The sequence below is a fragment of the Trachypithecus francoisi genome, unplaced genomic scaffold (genome assembly GCF_009764315.1).
Source record: "Trachypithecus francoisi isolate TF-2019V2 unplaced genomic scaffold, Tfra_2.0 Lachesis_group20, whole genome shotgun sequence".
In the NCBI taxonomy this organism is placed as follows: Eukaryota; Metazoa; Chordata; class Mammalia; order Primates; family Cercopithecidae; genus Trachypithecus; species Trachypithecus francoisi.
The window spans coordinates 3,880,872-3,895,728 of NW_022681466.1; the positions used below are offsets into that span (position 1 = coordinate 3,880,872).

Genomic DNA, 14,857 nt, shown 5'->3' on the forward strand with positions numbered 1-14,857 from the left:
AGAATTGAAGTCCTCCACAAATATCCACTGTACAATACGCTACTGGATTCTGCAGGAAAGCTTTCTGTGGGACCATCCTGGGGCTACTCGATGCCCGCCAAATACATAACCCAATAGCCCAGCAGAAAAGAGGTCTATCAAAATCTCCCGCTTTGGGCCAGGCGCAGTGGCTTACGCCTGTAATGCCAGCACTTTGGGAAGCCGAGGTGGGCAGATCATGAGGTCAAGAGATGGAGATCATTCTGGCCAACATGGTGAAACCCCGTCTCCACTAAAAATACAAAAATTTGCTGGGTGTGGTGGTACTTGCCTGTAATCCCAGCTACTCCAGAGGCTGAGGCAGGAGAATCACTTGAACCCAGGAGGTGGAGGTTGCATTGAGCCAAGATTGCGCCACTGCACTCCAGCCTGGCGACAGAGCAAGACTGTTTCAAAAACAAACAAACAAACAAAAAACAAAAAAAAACAAAAAAACACAAACAAAAAAATCCCCATTTTGAAGGGCAATAAAACTACATGTAGAGGCCGGGCGCAGTGGCTCAAGCCTGTAATCCCAGCACTTTGGGAGGCCGAGACGGGTGGATCGCGAGGTCAGGAGATCGAGACCAACCTAGCTAACACGGCGAAACCCCGTCTCTACTAAAAAATACAAAAAACTAGCCGGGCGAGTTGCCGGGCGCCTGTAGTCCCAGCTACTTGGGAGGCTGAGGCAGGAGAATGGCGTGAACCCGGGAGGCGGAACTTGCAGTGAGCTGAGATCCAGCCACTGCACTCCAGCCTGGGCGACAGAGCGAGACTCCATCTCAAAAAAAAAAAAAAAAAAAAAAAAACTACATGTAGAATGCCCTAAGAAGGCACAAATTCAGTTATATCCAAGGTCAGCGCACATCCTCACCATGAGCAAATGGTCGACAGTACATGCCTAAGACCAGAGGCTCCCCTGGCCACTCCCAGCAAGCACCACACAGAGCTCCCCAGCTACAACTGCAGCTTCCCTACTAGAAAGGAGAAAATAAGCTGTTTAGACCCAGAAACCTAACTCTTTGGCCCTTTCCACTTCCATCCCCTGCAAAAGTTTATCCTATCACAAACAGGCAGTGACAGCCATGCAAACCAAATAGTCCACATGAACACCTGTGCTTCCTGGCCCTCTTGGATGACAAGGTCATACACCCAGCACGTTGTGGACAATGGGCTGTGAGCAGTTCTCCCGTCTCTCCCGGCTGCGATGACCCTAAATCATAGGTTCAGATGGAGGTGGTATAAAATGGTGGAGCCACTGTCATCGTAATTTCCTGAAGCACAGCCTCCCACGTCCATAACCCATATTATTATTCATATAACACGAATAAGGAAGCAACCTTTGCTTTAAGCCACTGACATTTGGGGATGTTTGTTACTGCAGCATAGCTTAGCCTATCCTGACTAATAGATTCACTATCTAAGACCCTGGAGAGAAATTTCTTTTTCCATTCCTTCTCTCATTAAAACAAGGCTGACATCTTTTAACACTCTATTCAAGATCCTTCTTAACTTGTCCTTGACATAAAAAAGCCACTGTTCCAGCAGACACCACCTTCCAAGATTCCTATACAGATTGATCCTGTCACACCTCTGTGCCTCTGCACATGCTGTTCCCTCTCCCTGGGATGCCCTTCCCTACTCTCCCACCCTGCAACACTCTTTGAACCCCTCATCCTTCAACAGCCATTGAATGTCTCTCACGAAGCCTCCCTACCAGCCTCAGACAGACTGAGCCATACATCCCCCAGGGTATCCCTAAGAGTCAACTTCTCTTCAGCCATGGATCACATACTATTATAATTACTTGTTGACAAGTCTATCTGCTTACTGTATGGGAACTGTCGGTGAGGGCATTCAGCTACCTGAATCTTTTCATCCCCAGCACAGAGGACAGTGCCAGGTTAACAGCACATGCTACACAAATATTTGTTGAATAAATGAGCAAATGAACAAATTTCTCCCATGAAGATATACAGATAAGAGGTCTTAAATAAAAACACTATACACATGTATCAAAACTTATTTCAGGTACAGATGTTTACAAGTAGAAGACACACATCTCAACCACAGGGCAGCTGGAGGGAACAAATGTTCAGCCCACAATTTACTTAAGCAAATGTATCCACTGTCCTTTTTGCCCACGCAAGCAAACAACTATTTTGCTTCTCTATTTTCAGAAAGTGAGTTTTTAAAAAGCTCAGAAAAAGGCAGGGGTGCAGGCCTAACTATGTTCACCCAAGGCTTAGGCCCAAGCCCAAGCAGGTTCATCTTGGTCTTTTGTCCATCAATCCAAGGAAAGATTCCTCAGCTGCTTCCCAATCAGGAGAAAAATCGACTGTCTGCATAATATAATAACAACCCCAGGCCAAGCCAACAGGGTGGGAGAAGAAGGGCTAAGTGTGTTCAAACCAAGGACAGTGAACTCCTCTTGCTTGCTCCATCCAGAGATAAATGAACAGGAGCGTGCATGTGGCTGTCATCCTGTGGTCAGGGTGTGGTCACCTGGATGCCCTTCTGCTTGGAAACCCTACTGGGGATGCAGAAACCTCAGAGGGGTCTGTCCACAGCACAACAACCTTGTCCAGCTGATTCTTCAAAAACTGCCAGACAATAGAGGTCAAATCTCAGAAGAAAGCTATGATCTCCTCCAGCCTCTCTGTCTAGAGAGCTCTTCAAACCGGGGCATCCTCAAACCCGGGGTATCCTCAGGCAGCCTCAGGGAGCAGGGCAGGTAGGCTGTCTCTGCCACTCCAATGGGGCATCTTCAGCTGGGTCAGGCTCACAAGAGGGCAGAGAGCAAGTCAGTCCTTTGGTTTCGTTGAGACATGCCTGCGTGCTATCCTACCCTTCCCCTGAGTGGCGGGTTTTTATGCCTCCAGAGCTTGGTGTCACGTGGAAGGGCACTCACTAGCTGGGGAGGCAGGCAGACCTGGTCAGGTCGCCAGCTTTGCTACCAGTAAATAAGCTGTGTGACTTCAGCCATGTAGCTTAACCTCTCTGAACATGTTTCTTCATTCATAAGTATAAATGAAACCTCCCTTCCAGAATCGTGGAAGGTGCTGAACACACGTGCAGAATACTGTCTGGGCATAGTAGGTACTCAATACATGGAAACTAGTGTGTACACTGTGTATTCCCACGATACGCTTCGAAGGCAGAGTCTTCCGTGGTTCCCTGTGAAGGGCTGTTCTCAGCACAGGCTTGTCACAAACAGGATGATCAGGAATACTTTGCCCTGTCTGCAGGCAGGATGCACATATGACGGCACACTTCCAAGCATGCACGGAAGTCTCAGCACAGACGCCTGCCTGTGACGGTGGAGCTCACGCAGCCTGTCGCTCAGCCTCACCCGAGACGGTCATTGCCCCGATACATCAATACACGCCAAGGTTCTCCCAGGACCATTTTCATCAAGCTTCCCCTTGATGAAATATGTCATATCAATATCCCTACGGAGTTATTTTTAGAGCTCAATGAAGGGCCGGTGTCTCCTGTCCTGGCAGTAAATACACAAGCCAGCCACCAGCATCATAAGACTTAGGGTAATACCACCACTTGCTGGGGACAGATCATCTGTGGGGACGTCGAGGGAGGACAGGGTCTGTGAGATTTCCAGATAACTTCACCTTGGATGGAACACGGGTCATCTCCATCTGCCTGGGGTCACTACTGGCTTTCGCAGGCTATGACTGGCACCCATCTCGACTGGAGGTCTACTCCTTAACAACTTCTGTGTGCGCGTGTGTGTGTGTATGTGTAAAGTCTTCCAAAATTGTGTTGTCACACTTTGTCATACAGACTAGAAAGATATCTCGGTGAGCAAATCCTAGGGACAGCAGCCCTGCAATGAAGTCAGCCAGACTTAAAGAGGAAATAGATGGCTGACGGCTGACAGCTGTCCATCACAAAGTCCCTCCCTACAGACATCAGGCCCAGCAGAAAGTAAATGCTGTCACCATAGCAAAATCAGTTCCCAAGTTTGCTGCGTGACAGCCTTCCCGTTGCCGCCACGCCACCCGGCAGCAAGCCTTTATCACCATCTTCACCCTCTTTGACATGGAAAGGACCCGAGGATCCCTGCTGCTCCCCGGCTGATGGATGAGACTTTCATTGAAACTCATTCTCACCGAAGTGTCACCTCAGCCATTGCCCTGCTAAGCCTCGCCCCCCCCCCCAGGAGTCCAGTGAAAGGCTTTTTTCTTCTTTAAAGGAATCTGGGGAACTGAAGAGGCATCCAGACAGAGGCACTTAGGTGGGGGGCCTCAGAAGTCACCCCAGATCTTTCCACCTGCCTCAGCAGCTGTCTCCTCCTTTTCTCTCCACTCCATCCCCAGCCCCGCCTTCCTGGAGGGTACTGTCTTCTGTATCATCCCCATCAGATGCCCTGAGTCGTATCTTCTAGCTCCTGTGTTCTCTTCACCTCCACTAGTGAGGATTCTACACACATGTGCACACATATGTGCACACACGAGCACCCGCAAAACACACATCCTTCAAAGGAATGTTCTTTTTGTTGTTGTTGTTGTTTGTTTGTTTTTTGACAGAGCCTCCCTTTGTACCCCAGGCTGGAGTGCAGTGGTGTGATCTTGGCTCACTGCAACCTCCGCCTCCCAGGTTCGAGCAATTCTCCTGCCTCGGCCTCCCAAGTAGCTGGGATTACAGGCACCCGCCACCACACCCAGCTAATTTTTGTGTTTTTATAGAGACAGGGTTTTGTCATGTTGGCCAGGCTGGTCTCGAACTTCTGATGTCAGGTGATCTGCCCACCTAGCCCTCCCAAAGTGCTGGGATTACAGGTGTGAGCCACTGCACCCAGCCAATGTTCTTTATAAGTAAGAGACAAGACGTGGTAGACACCTTTTTTTCTCATGTCTCATGACCATGACTATGAAGATTCATTCTTTTTTTTTTTTTTTTTTTTTTTTTTTTGAGACGGAGTCTTGCTCTTTCGTCCGGGCTGGAGTGCAGTGGCCGGATCTCAGCTCACTGCAAGCTCCGCCTCCCGGGTTTTACGCCATTCTCCTGCCTCAGCCTCCGGAGTAGCTGGGACTACAGGCGCCCGCCACCTCGCCCGGCTAGTTTTTTGTATTTTTAGTAGAGACGGGGTTTCACCGTGTTAGCCAGGATGGTCTCGATCTCCTGACCTCGTGATCCGCCCGTCTCGGCCTCCCAAAGTGCTGGGATTACAGGCTTGGATTCATTCTTGAATACTCCTTGAATATCCTTTGTTCAAAACTCCAAGTTTGTTTCTCGTGCAGTTTCTGAGATGGGAAATCCATCCCAAGACTTCAAGAGGAAGAGACCCATGAAGCTCTAAACTGGAGATGCTGAGGCAAGTGGGCGGGGAACTACCATTTGACAGGATGCCCACAGGGCAGGAGACGGTGACGGAAAGGGTGATGGGGGCCTGGAGAGACAGCCAGTTAGCAAAATGGTTAAGAGTTAAGTTCTGGGGTTCAAATTCTTGCTCTAACGCTTGACATTGGGGCGACTTTGGGCAAAGTACAATGACTTCCCTGGGTCTCAGTTCCTCACCATGGAAATACAGCAACACCTGTGCTGTTGGGGTCTTGGGTGGATTAACTGGAATGATCTGGACAGAGCCCTTGGCACAGTATTTGGCTCATAAGCAGCATTTCATAACTTTCTAGCTTCTAAGAAATTACCACCCAATATATGAAAATCAACACAAAATGGATCCAAAATGTAAGCATAAGGGAAAAAAAAAGGAAATTACCCTCCATTATCTCAACTGGAATTCACATCAACCCTATGACTTGGCAGGTATTTGCGCCATTTTACAGATAAGAAAACTGAGGCACAGAGTGTCCTGTGCATCCCCCAAGATCACGAAGCCAGGTAAGGGAAGAGCCAAGGTTTGAGCCCGGACGGCTGTGGCCGCAGAGAGACGGGCCCACCGCTCTGTTCCGGGGCCCACCCCTGGCACAGCAGACCGGAACGTCCAGGCCTTTCCTGGGCTAGCACAGTGCCTGCATAGCTGCAGTGACTACAGTAGCTGTTTCCTTTGTCCTTCTCCCCTGCAGTGTCTTTCCACAGTCCCAAGAAGCCACACAACCCTTCAGGAGATTAGCAGCAGCAGAAAACAGAGAGAAGAGAAAGAAACTTTTCTTTTTCCGGGCCAGAGGTGCCCTGCTGCGCTGGAGAGAAGGAAAGGAAGAGGAGGAGGGAAAGCTAATGCCAGCCCCAGCCCAGTTTCTGCCCGCTGCCCTTTGCAGCTCTAGGTGGAGGCACAAGCTTGCCGAGCTCTGCACGCTCGGAGCTGCAGGAAGGCGGTCAGCTCTGGCTGACTGGCTCCTGTCCCAAAGGGAAGACAGACCTAGGAGAAGCGGCCTGACCTGCCTTCTCCACCTCCGAATGCCCCCACCACACACACACACTCACACACACTCACACACACACACACACACACACACACACGCCTTTTGCATTTATCCTGGGGTCCTCCAGAGGGACAAGGAAGGGCCTGATTTAGTGACCCCTGAGCCCTGCCTCTCAGTCCCCAGACTCTGGGGAGCCTGGGAAGCCTCCGACCTACATTCAGATGCCTAGGGGTTCCGGGAGGGGCGCTCAAAGCTCAGAGGCCTGAATTCAGCACCCTGCTCAGGCTCTTTGAGAACGGCTGACTTGAAGTGGGGCCTGCTCGCTTTGCAAAACAAATACGGGCAACTCTGGTCTTCCAGAAAGAGCTCACAATTCTGCCCTGCCTGGAAGCTCAATTCAGTCATTGTCCTCCAAATGTCCAAATCCCACCTTCAGTGAGGCTATCTCACACAGCAAGGCTATCTCACACAGCAACCTGGCTGGGCGTGACCTGCATGTGAAACTTCAAGAGCGGACCTACTTGAGGGAAACTTGCAGAAACCAGCCTGCCAAGGAAAAGCGCTCCCAGTGCATTCAATGAAAAAGCAGGCGACCCAGCTAAACTGAGTAAACTGACCCAACCCGGGTGATGAAAAGGAACGTATATCTGTGCAATGACAATAAATCATGGAAAGACATTAAAATACAAAAGCCATTTCTAGACGCAAAATCATGGATGCTTTTTATTTCCTTCTTTGTGTTTTCCGGTATTTTTACAAAACTGCACTGCAGAGTATCTGGAATCAGATGAAAAGTTCATTTCTGAGAAGCCTTCTTCTTTTCTCTTAAATTTTCTTCTTTTGCATTCCATTTTGGCCAGCTCGCCTGAACTCTGCGTTCAAACACCTTTCTCTCCCAAGCAAAAGCTCCATGAGGAATCTTCTGGAGCAAAGTTAGAACCGCAGGGAAGCTTGAAAAGAGGAAACAGACCAGCCTGGCCGGTGGAGGTTAAATTAAACTGCAGTTCTCTAGCAGGCCCGGGGCTTGGTCAGGAGCTATTGGTAAGATGGCAGAAACGGAGTACAGGCCAATAAACAAATCAAAACAAAAACAAGAAGCAAAGAAAGAAAGAAACATGTTTTAAGAAGAATAAAGTCATTAGGTGGCCAAGGGCCTCTGCAGGGCCATCCAGGCCAGGGAGAAAAAAACACCACCAAGGACCCAAACTTCTTTCACTAGGGGAGCTGCAAGCAGGAGGTGCTGGCTCTGAGCAGCGGCTTTGTGCTTCGGGCAGAACTGGCCGCGGGGGCTGCGCCCCACCAGCCGCGCGCCGGGCGGGCGGACGCGCCGGGCACAGCCAGGCACCGGGGGTGACCGCGGCAGCACCGGCCCGGCGGCTGGAAGCAGACACGCCGCGCCGCCCGCGCCCTCGCCCGGTGGAGCCACAGCGCCATCAAGTGGCCACTCAGCGAACGGCCGCACAGGGAAGCGGTTCAGGCCCAGGGAAGAGGTCCAGGGTTCCCAGCCTCAACTGTCCCTGGGGAAGGGTCTGGACCTGCCAAGCTGCCACTCCAGGGCCTAAGGCAGAAGCGTGCAGACGGACACCAGCTGTCCAGGCGCACTCCACCACCCAGGACTGCTCCAGAGGATGTTTGGGAATCCTGCCGCCTCCTTTGGAAGAGGAGTTACTTTTGCAATTCCAGGCCCACTCTCTCCTCTAGCAACTTGCTCAAAGTTTAAAAGGTCTGGTTCTCAGAGTGGAGCCAGAGCAAAGGGGGCATCTCGCTGCTCTGGGGCATCCTGCAGGGGATGGCGCAGGTCTGCGGTCCATGTCTGTGAGCGGACACCATTGGTGCATGTGTCCAGAGAATCTGGGCGGGCTCACTGCCCACAGCCCTTCAAGGCCCACAAACCTGCAACACATCTCTCCTGGAAACGGCACATCATCCCATGGGCCTCCTGGTCTTTAGGCACAAACTATGGGGTGATTCAAGAAGAGAGCACGTGATATGGTTTGGCTATTTGTCCCCTCCAAATCTCAGCCTGCAATGTGATCTCCGGTGTCGGAGGTGGGCCTAGTGGGAGGTGCTTGAGTCATGGGGTGGATATCTCATGAATGGTTTGGTGCTGTCTTCACAGTAATGAGTGAGTTCTCACTTGAACAGTTCATGTGAGCCAGGTGTGGTGGCTCACACCTGTAATCCCAGTACTTTGGGAGGCCAAGTCAGGTGGATCACTGGAGGTCAGAAGTTCGAAACCAGCCTGGCCAACATAGTGAAACCCCATCTCTATTAAAAATACAAAAAAATTAGTTGGGCATGGTGGTGCGCACCTGTAGTCCCAGCTACATGGGAGGCTTGAGGCAGAAGAATTGGTTGAACTTGGGAGGTAGAGGTTGCAGTGAGCCAAGATTGTACCACTGCACTCCAGCCTAGGTGACACAGCAAGACCCCATCTCAAAAAAATAAAAAAAAAGAAGGAAGAAAAGAAAGAACGAAAGGAAAAGAAAAGAAGAAAAGAGTTCATGTGAGATGTGATTGTTTAAAAGGGCCTGGTACCTTCCCCCATCTCTTGCTTTCCCTCTTGCCATGTGACATGCTGGTTCCCCTTTACCTTCTGCCATGATTGGAAGCTTCCTGCGGCCTCACCGGAAGCCAGGCAGACGCCAGGGCTGTGCTTCCTGTACAGCCTGCTGAACCCTGAGCCAAATAAACCTCTTTTCATCACAAAGTACCCAGTCTCAGATAGTCCTTTATAGCAATGCAAATAGACTAACACATCCCATGATCTCCATCCACAAACCACTGGAGGAACCCAACAAAGCAACAGGAAAGTTCTCAGAGCACCAACCAGGAATATACATATTAATAAGAACACTGTAACAGGAAATACATGTTAATAAGAACACTGTAACAAGAAATACATATTAATAAGAACACTATAACAGGAAATTATAGGAAAAGCATAGAGCGTTTGCTCTGTGCGAATTCCTTCTGTACTTTATCTTCTTTAACCTTTACCGCCACCTTAGGACATGAGTTGTTTTATGATTTTAGTTTTTTGTTTGTTTGTTTTGTTTTTACAGAAAAGGAAACAGAGCACCCAGAGGTTCAATAACTCACTCAAGGTTGCCTGGCCTGCAGTCAGAGCCTGAGAGCCAGCTCCTTCACTTACCTTCCTTGATCCCATCTTACCATCCATCCCCCAACCCCCAGCCATGGGTGGATCCAGGTTTTGTGGGACCTGAAACATACACGTTTTCTAGAGGGAGAGGCAGCCTCTTTAAGATCATGAAGTTGTAAATACACAGCTGAGGCCAGTCATGGGGGGCTGTGTAGGGGAGGGGCTCTGCCTCATCTCCAGGGTAGATCCACCCCTGCTGTTTAGACAGCCCCTGCCCAGGAGCTGGCTTTCTGGAAACGCTCCTCCGCATTGCCCCTCACAGCCATTTCTCTGGCTTCTGCGACTGACTTCCACGCCCAACTTGTCCCTGAAACTGCTTTGACTCAAGGTCACTCAATGAGAGCCCAACTGCCAAGTACAATGAGTGCTCTCAGCGTTTCCCTCCAGGAGGAATTTGCAGCCCTGACATTTGCCTTCTGGAAACCTCGTCTCCCAGCATCCAGAGCACCACAATCCCCTGGCTTCCCTCCTACCATCCAGCCCCTCTTTTTCTGTGTTCCTCATCAGTGGATCTTCTGTGGCCTGCTCCTAAAACCCCCAGGTGAGCACAGAACAGGAAAGAGCGTAGCCTCTCAGCCAGCCAGACCCAAGGTTTGATCCCAGAATCCCGGTTAACAGCCGTGTAACCATCAGCAAACGGGTCACCCTCTCGGAGCCCATTTTTCTCTTCCATGTAATTGGGGTCATACATCAGAAGTTATTTAGAAGATTAAATGATATCCTGTGCTTAGTATGTTTAATAGGATGCCCGCCCCAGAGCAGGGCTCCCGGATCACTGCTGAGGGTCACTGTCAGCCTTGAGCACCGATCCATCAGTCTGTCCTGCACGCTAGATTAATACTTCACTGTCTGCAGGATCAGAACAACCAGGGTCGCTCTGAGGAACACATCTTGTCTGAGAGTGCCCTTCCTACCACCCTCAAGCCTGCCTTCCTCCCTTTTTTTGGCAGTTTCTGAATGATACCGCTGGCAGTTCAGCATCGAGACATCCAGGATTCATTCTGAATCCAGCCTTCCCTGCAGGAAACATGGCCCTGGAATCCATCATCCCCTGAGTCTCCCTCAGACCACACACACCCTCCTCTCCCACATGGGTCCGGGAGTTCCTGATCTCACTCTTGGGCCCCTGAACAGCCTCCTAAATTCTGGGTGTCTATCCCGGCCCCGCCTGCCCACTGCCCCCAATCCATCCTTCTCGCCAAAAGAGTGAGCTCCTCAGACACATCTCAGATCATGCAGTTTCTCCACTTAAAACCCTGTGATGTCTTCCCCTTTCCCTGGGTATGAAGTTCAAACCATGCCACAAAGCTCGGGGTCATCAGACCCCTGCTGCCCATGCACCCATCTCATCTCCCCTACAACCCCCTGCAGGATCCGCTCAGACATTCCTCAAAACATGGCACTAGGCACCCTCTCCCTTCCATGTCCCCTGTACAAATGATGTTCCGCCACCTGGAACACTCACCCATTTCTCTGCTAACCACTTCCAATGGCTAGTATAAATGTCACCTCCTCTTGGAAGCCCTCCAGGATGTCCCCTCAAGGTTCAGGATCAATTCTCTATGCATCCTGTGAGTACTCCAGTCACCGCACTATTTGAACGCTATGACATTATTATTTATTTTCCTGTCTCCCAGGCTAAGTGGTGCGCTCTTTGAGAGTGCAGATATCTTGAAAAGCAATAATGTGCAGTGGCCTGAAGAGTGGGTTCTGGATCCAGACACCCTGGGCACAAATCCCAGATCGATTTATCCTTTACCAGCTGTGGGTGAAGTTACATCACGTCTGGGTGTCTCCACTTTCTTATCTGTACCATGGGATAATGATGGGATCTCCCTTGGAGGGGTAGAGAGAACAAATAACTTAGTCCACTGCCTGACATGAGCCAGCGCTGACCAAGAGAGGCTTAATGTGAGCCCCAAAAGCCGTTTTCAGTGTTCTCACAGCCACATAAAAAAGTTAAAAAGAAACAGCTGAAATTAATTTGAATCATAGAGTCGATTTAACCCAATAGATTCCACTGTTCATCATTTCAACATGCAACCAATATATTTAAAATTATTCATGAGCTATTCTGTGTTATGTTTTCATACTAAGTCTTTGAAACCCACTGTGCATTTTATGCTTGTAACGCATCTCGATTCACAGCAGCCACTTCTAAAATAAATGCTCTCAGACCACGTGTGGCTTGTGGCTGCCGTACTGAACAGTGTGTGAGGTGTGACTCTCCTGGGAAAAGACTTTCAGGACGTGCACCTGGTCTGCTCCAGACTCTGCACCACGCACCTTTCCCGTTTGCTGAGGTTGCTTTTTTTTTGAGACAGAGTCTCACCGTCTTGCTCTGTTACCCCGGCTGGAGTGCAGTGGTGTGATCTCGGCTCACTGAAACCTCCAACTCCCTGGTTCAAGTGATTCTCAGCCTTCTGAGTAGCTGGGACTACAGGCATGCACCACCACACCCAGCTGATTTTTGTATTTTTAGTAGAGATGGGGCTTCACCATGTTGGCGAGGATGGTCTCGATCTCCTGACCTCATGATCTGCCCACCTTGGCCTCCCAAAGTGCTGGGATTGCAGGCAGAAGTCACTGCACCCGGGCCTTTTTTTTTTTTTTTTTTTTTTTCTTGAGATAGGGTCTCGCTCTGTCACCCAGGCTGGAGTGCATTGGTGCGATCTCAGCTCACTGCAACCTCCCCCTCCCAGGTTCAGGTGATCCTCCCACCTCAGCCTCCCTAGTAGCTGCGACCACAAGTGTGCACCACCATGCCTGGCTAATTTTTGTATTTTTTAGTAGAGATGGGGTTTCACCATGTAGGCCAGGTTGGTCTCGAACTCCTGACCTCAAGTGATCTTCCCGCCTTGGCCTCCCAAAGGGCTGGGATTACAGGTGTGAGCCACTGCACCCAGCCAAGAAATAAATTCCTGTTATGTATAAGCCACCCAGGGACTTTGCTGTAACAGTCCAAACAGCCCAAAAGAGAAATCTTCCCCGAGACCCTCCCTGAGGGTGCCAGTGGGGCCTGGGTTTGAATCCCAGCTCCACTACTCATTGGTCTGAATCTTCTTTCTCGATATTTTGGAATTTGTCAATTTCTAAACTTGCTGGAACTATATCATGGCTTAGGATGCATTCACAGAACTGCATTTGATGCTTGTGGACACACGTTTGCCTTTTTGGGCTCCTGCCTTCATAAAAATATTTTTTAATTATATTTTATGACTGCGTTGGTTTAGACAATATAGTGAGAATCTGGGTTGGATACATTATTATATATTCTTTATTATTATATTCATTTTTTCTTCTGATTTTAAAGGAAATAAAAAATTTTCATAGGCCTTTAAGTGTTGTGGGCTTGGGCACTGCACCCTGCCTGGGTAAGACCACTCGTGGATAAGAACATGAGGTTCTCACCTGTAAGGCAGGATTTTTATAGAAGGAAGATAGGTCTTTCAACCTATGTCCTCCTTCTGTTCCGCAAAGTGGAAAGCCACAAGCCCTACAAAAGCCTTGCAGGTCCCAGAGGCTGCAGCCCTATTTATTCTTCAGACCAAGACTCTCAGGACAGAGAGCACCCATGCACCCCGCAGGCTGCAAGCCATCTCCCTGCATTTGGGACCGTCCTGAGGATGGCGGCTTTGTTTTGGTCCCTCCCACCTCTGGGCACTCCCCATTCCTTACGCCAAGCTGAGTCTTAACCCGCACCCACTGTATTAGTCCATTTCCAGGCAGCTGATTTTAAAGACACACCCAAGACTGGGCAATTTACAAAAGAAAGAGGTTTACTAGATTCACAGTTCCACGTGGCTAGGGAGGACTCACAATCACGGTGGAAGGCTAAAGGCACGTCTCACATGGTGGCAGATAAGAGAAGACAATGAGAGCCAAGTGAAAGGGGTTTCCCCTTATAAAACTATCAGATCTCGTGAGATTTATTCACTACCCTAAGAACAATATGGGGGAAACCACCCCCATGATTCAATTATCTCCAACTGGGTCCCTCCCACAACACAGGGGAATTATGGGAGCTACAATTTGAGATGAGATTTGGGTGGGGACACAGCCAAACCATATCACCCTTCGAATGTAATAATCCAGGAAAATATCTGCCTCCCCCACCAGCAGGAGCTGAGCCTGAGACATGGGATTCCCTTTTGATTCATCTCTGCCTCCCAAGGCCCAGCACATCACTCTAGAGGGGAATTAAATATTTACCACATATTCATTATGACAACCGTCCATTCTAAGTACCTTTACACATGAGGATCCAATGAGCTAACGTAGAGGATTTTAGCACCACAGCATCAGAAGAGAGCGTTTTTATTTAGTCCCCCCTAAGAAATAGGTGTTATTTTTTCCATTTCATGGATGACTTACATAATTTGCCCAGGGTCACTCAGAAAGTACACCTTGCTCAAGCCACGTTTATTATATGGCAAATACTAATTACTCCTATTTAAAAACAAACAGGCCAGGTACAGTGGCTCACACTTGTAATCCCAACACTTTGGGAGGCTGAGGCTGGATGATCACTTGAGCCTGGAAGGTCGAGGCTGCAGTGAGGTATGACTGCACCACTGCACTCCAGCCTGGGAGGCAAAGCAAGACCCTGTCTCAAGAAAAATAAAATAATAAAAATAAATTTAAAGCCATCAAAAGGTGAACCTTCAATATCCAGTCTGGCTACAAAGCATTCCAGGAACGCAGGCACCAAGAGCCATCTATTCAATTGGCTCTGGCCTCAAGGAGTGAGGTGGTCCACAGTATGACTTATAAGGGCCCACAGACAAGTGTTCAGGTCATGGCTAACGGTAGAATCCTGGAGCCAGGAGCCTGGGTTTGAATCCCAGCTCCGCTACTCATTGGTGCTGTGGCCTTGAGAGCTGATTCAACTCCTCTCTACCTCAATTTCTTCCTCTGTAAAATGGGGCTGATATTCTTCACTTTTAACATTGTTGCAAGAATTCGATGAGTCAATACAAATGTAACTGGCAGCCTTCTAAGAGGACTCTACTGGTCACCACACATTCACGCCTTGTATAGTCCTCCTCTCCCCTGGAGTGTGGGCTGGACTTAGAAATTCACATGTAACACACAGAGTAGGACAAATGTGATGAGCTACCACTTTCAAGACTGGCTTATAAAAGGCTGTGATTTCCATCTTGCTGGCCCCTCTTTCTCCCTCTCTCACTGACTTTGATGGTGCCTACTGCCACAAGGTGACCTGCCCTATAGAGAGGCCATATGTCAGGAACTGGGGCCCCAATCCAATAGACTGCAAAGAACTAAACCTAGCCAGCAGCCATCGAGTGAGCCTGGAAGTGGATCCTGC

The 14,857-nt window shown here is 49.4% G+C and overlaps 1 long non-coding RNA gene across 1 annotated transcript in view; it reads right to left on the bottom strand.

Moving 5' to 3' along the window:
* The window catches only part of LOC117066611, a 188,782-nt gene that overhangs the window by 130,822 nt on the left and 43,103 nt on the right, over positions 1-14,857 (bottom strand). The window lies entirely within an intron of this gene.